Consider the following 5,315-nt stretch of genomic DNA (forward strand, 5'->3'; position numbering starts at 1 on the left):
GTCAGACACAAATCATCGGCATTACTTTTTTCTTGTCCGCTGGGCCGAGCAGGGCTATTTCCAGCTCAGTTCCTGACTTGCCCGGTGCTCGCAGACAAGACTCTTTGAATCGCTGTGTGCCTCAGTTCCCCCAGGGATAAAACAGGTCTGGTAATCACCAAAGCCACTTGTTAGATAAGACAGGAGATGGGCCGATGCCTGTATGAATGGGGTTTGGTAGCAGGGGTTGTAGCTTGTGTGTGGCCCCAAGCGTACGGTCACACAAGGGTCCTGTGAACAGAAGTGGTTTGCTGGCGAGTGCTACTTACCCAGACCTCTTTTCTCTGAACCAGCGGCAGCAGAAGAAGGCATGCAGATCCCTACAGTGTCCAGTTAGGGGCTAACCAGCCCACAAGAGAAGTTGCCTTGAGAGTTGGTACCTTAAAATATTGTGGCTCCGGCGAGTCGTGTTATCCAGATGCCAATCCAGTACCGCCAAGCCCTCGGCTTCAATGCAGTGAATGATTTAAATAATACCCATGGAAATGCAATTAGGAGTTTTTGGTGTAATGTCCTCTAAACATTACCCGTTCGGCACGGGCCAGCCCAGCACAACCGCATGGCGGCTGTGCAGAAGACGGAAGGTGAAACTCATGATAAACCAGATTGCAAATCAAATCAGTGTCCTTTCAAAAGTGAAGTGGCACAGCTGATGCCAATTACCCTTGATTTAGGAAAAAACATTCTTTCAGACTCTAATAATCCAACAAGTCGCTACTTAACACAAGGATAAATTATTTTCAATGTGATTTTTTTTATAGCTGGACAGCGTCTTTTCGGCATGATAACATATTGATTAGGTGCACCACTGCCCTCTAGTGCATGGGACCAGAACTACTTTGCTGTGTGTCATAGACCTTACGCTTCCCCAACACTGAAAATTAAATTTGGGCCAAGAAAGGCTTTTCACACGAAATGCAACTTTATTATGTTTGACATATTTTGACAAAACAGAAACTTCTTTTGTGTTTTGGAAATGTGCATTTCACTTCCATTTTTGAAAACTGAGAGCTATTGTTGCTTAAGGTATGTTTTCCATGCTGGGGAAGGAACCTGTCTTTCTCTCTCTTTTTTTACTCCATTTCTCTCTTTTCTGGTGGAAGAGAAGCCTCACTGAAGCCCCAGCATTAAAAATGAAAACTAAACACATTTTCATTTTGAACTTTCTCATTGAAAAATGAAAAAGCATTCCATGGACAAGAAATACCAGGAAGAAATGTAATTTCCTTTGGGAATTAATGCTGTGATTTTGACTGAAAAAGTAGTGGAGGGCAGGCATCCTTCAGCATGAGCACTAGAGGGCACGAGTTTCTGAATTCTCATCCCGATGATCTCTGTAAAGGTCCATGTGGCCCTGATACGCAGCATGATCCCATCACCGTGGCTGTGGATTTGTTGCTCTGCGTACATCATAGTTTCTACACATGTCTGTTGGTGATGTGGGAGGGCATCTTTGTTTTAATGAGAACTGGAGCCATCACCTGTCTCCATTCTCAGGGCTTTAAGGAATGTTGTCCAGAGCTGGTACTCATGCTGTTTATGGGAGCCCAAAACGAATTTGCAGAGCATCCTTCGCTTGGGCTTCTCCTCGTCTTCTGCAAAATCAGATTGCTTAAAAATACTAATGTTGAGCAACCATCTGTGCTGTAGAATGAATAATGGGGTGTGTTCCTGCATGTTGATGGAAAGTTGGAAACCTGACTGTGCAGAAATCACAGGCCAACAGCCCAAGGGTATCTGACCACGACTGTCTTCTGCTGGAAGGAGCAAAGCATGTCCAACAGCTCCCGGGAACTGGGTTCTTTGAACGTTAATAAAGGCATACCTGCCAGAAAATGAATTCCTCTATTCCCATAACAACCTACTTGTCAGAGGGAAGGGAATGTAGCTGGTTGCTCTACAGGAGCAGTCAAACCCCAGCTTTAGCTAGGCTTGGGATATTCATGCTCTTCTATGAGTTTGGACATCCCATTGCAGGCTGACCATTTCTTCACCATCCTTCGGCCCTGCTGGCCTGCAGCTTTACTCTTCTTAAGACAGGAATCCCACACCAGGATTAGGGCCTTGCTGCACCTGGCCACTGGCAGATACCCAAGAAGAGGCTGCTGGCCCCTGGAAGGTATAAAGTAAGTGGGGTTGGATGACAGCGAACAAACAAAGTAGAGCTGAGCGGGGTGTGCTAGTGGATAACAATGACGTGAAGAGTGTAGCAGGGAAATGGGCCTTTCTTTACTTGCGTAACCCACGCCAGGAGTGACTAGCTGGTGTTGTGGTAGCAGGAGGGATTCAAGAGGCTACAGTGGTGGTTTCACAAGCCTGGGAGCTGTTCCTGTGGATGGAAACTAGGCAGGGCAGGGATGAAGCACCGAGGACACCAAGGAAGGTAGGACAAGTCAGTGTTTAGGGCAAGCATCGTTGGCTTCTCAGATGGACCCTCGTTTCCAGGGGAGAACGTGCCATAAGCTCTTGTTCCCATCCATGTTAGAAGTATACCCCTGTGTAGATGAGGGAGTGTGGCATACAGGGGAGGACAAACTTGGTCACAGCCAAAGGGCACCAAACATGGGATTGACTTACAAGGCAGAGAGGTGATGATGATGGCTCCAGTTCTCATTAAAACAAAGATGCCCTCCCACATCACCAACAGGCATGTATAGCAACTATGATGTACACAGAGCAACAAATCCACCAGAAGTGGGCACATGTGAAGGGAACCAAGGGTGCCAAGAGGCCTGAGGACTTTTGGAGAAGTCATGTTTCCATGGCAGAGGGCACTGTCCCCATTAACTCTCTGCTAGGACGGCAGATCATACTCAACAGCTATCTGTGCAGGGAATGGGGTGGGCTGTATTGACTGCTCACAGCTGGAGAATAGGAGTCAGATGGTTGGCTGGGGAGCTGTTAAGTGCTCAACAGAATATTAAAGGGAATCAATGCTGAATGAGTGGAGCGTGCTCTTTCTCCCACGGGGACGAGACCAGCGCAGTACGCTGCCCATTGAGAGCCCTGCGGTTCCCAGGATGTCGGCAAATTGGCTGTGGAGCACCAAGTGCGGGGAGAGGCATCTCTAAGGCCAGCGTACTGCACACTGAGCATCTACCCTGTGTGCATGCATCATGCTCCCTGTGCCATCCCTCGTGAGCACTAGCTGACTGAAGTGAACTGGCTTTCAGCTGCTCCTTAGCATGTCTGTTTTCCTATCTGCTTTGCCTAGAAGCCAGCAGTCACTGTAAGGTTCATGCACAGAGCATGGGCTCCCTCCCTTCAGAGCTGCACGGGGCTAGAGCTGAGATTTCCTTCTGGAGGGGTCCTGTGGATGTGTTCTGCAGAGGAGATGCTGTAGCTTTGTGCAGGTGCTGCCCAGTGGCTGGTGAGGAGAGAGGCTGTGATATGAGAGCTCTATGTCCTGTGTCTCCCCATGTCCACACATTGATGGGGAGCCACAAGCCAATGGAGACAGTGCCAGCAGACCTGCTTGCTGCTCGGGGGACTCGGTCAGCATCGCACAGCCAGACTCTGGTTGTGCGAGAATCGGGTTTTTGCTCTGGAGCAGGGTCCAGACTGCTGGGAGGCAGTGGGCAACCCTGGCTCTTGCATAGGAAACTGGGAAAGGCTTCAGAAGTAAAAGGCAAAGCAGACTGAGGGCTTTCCCTGTATGAGGTTGATGCCATCCAGAGATCTGACATCAGATACCTCTCTGCCTCCAGCCAGGGTCTGCCCACAGTGCTCCTTGTTGCCTGCAATGCAGCGCCATGAGCAGACGGCTGATACCTGTGCTCATGGGAGCAAGCACACTGAACAACGCTCCAGGTTTGCAAACCGCCCACCGTACAGGTGCCTGCTGAGGGATGCCCACTGCTGGCCAGGGTAATGCTCAGATAAGATACCGCCTGCTTCCATCTCACCTGCTCTTGCATTGAATCAGACTAAGCCAGCGTGGCAGCTCCATGACCTGCACTCCTGACACCTCAGAGAGGGGATAACCATGCAGGAGGAGCAAGCTCTGCAGGAGAGCAGGAGACCAGAGGCCTGAACTGGAAGTGGGGGCAGTCCCAGTCAGGGTGGGATGGGAGGGTCTGGGTAACTTATGCCGTGGTAGTGAGAGTGACACATGCAGACCAAGCAATCAGTGGCATTGCAGCTGTTTTCCCAATAGTGACTAGGCCTTCCAGTGAGGGGGTGGCCTTGGAGTCCTGGCTGAGCCCTCAGCCTGCAAGAGAAACAGGCTACTGGTCAGAAAACAGGACTGGGAGCCAGCTCTTAAGCTCTCGGATGGTCTCCATCACTGGTTCCTACGTCAGACAAATGACACGATCCTTTTAGTTACTGCTTCCCTCCCGTTGAATGGGCCCACGCATCCAAGGAGGGCTGTGAGGCTTCATTAATGACTGCAAAGGCTGTGAAATGGAAAGGGCTAGTGGGTGTCACGAGCTAGTGACTCACTGCCCTGCCACTCCTGGAATTCTTCCTTCTCTGCAAGGCTGGGAGCAGTAGGGGCGAGACTGGCCTTTCTACCCCTGGCCAGGCCCTGCTATGCAGGAGGTTGCTGTCCAGGGCTTCCGTGGGTAGCAACACAGCATTAAGATGCAGAGAGGTGAAAGCTGGATATGGCTGTTGGCAGCTCACAGAGGCTGCTGGGCTGCCTGGGGCATACTTACTGCAGGGAGTGTGGGGATAGCACAGACAGCGGTGGGGCACCCCATGAGCTGGATGTGCACATAAGCATGCACCAGAGCTTGTGCCTGGGGGTGGAGGGGCTCAGATGCAGATGTCCTACATCACTGTCTGGCTGATGGAACCAGGGACTTTCTGGGGTGCTCTGGGTGGCGGGACATGAAGGAAGGCAGAGTCCCAGACACCCAGGGTTGCTCTCTTCCAGAGAATGGATGCAACTGGCTGCCCCAATGGCACCTCCTCCTGAGGAAGGCATGTTGGCATGAAGGCAGCTCTCCATGGAGCAGTTCTTCCCGGTGCTTCTCCCTGCCTAGGCTCCTTTGCTTTACCTTGCAGACTTCCTTCCAAATGGGTCCCTGAAGCTCCAGCCTGCAGCTCCTGTGACATCTGGTGTGAGCATCCCCCGGAGCAACCTCCAGCCCGTGGAGCTGTGGCACCGCCAAACCTGCTTCTGCAATGGGTGGGTTGTAAGCGCTGGTAAGACCTGCGAGCCATGTTGCCCTTGCTGCTCTCTCTCTCTGTCCTTGTTCCTTCCTGCCCATTTATTTCTGTTCTCCATGTGCTCTGCTGTTCTGTCTCTGGGGTTCTCGCTGTCAGGTAAT

The sequence above is a fragment of the Alligator sinensis genome, unplaced genomic scaffold (assembly GCF_000455745.1).
Source record: "Alligator sinensis unplaced genomic scaffold, ASM45574v1 scaffold278_1, whole genome shotgun sequence".
Lineage (NCBI taxonomy): Eukaryota > Metazoa > Chordata > Crocodylia > Alligatoridae > Alligator > Alligator sinensis.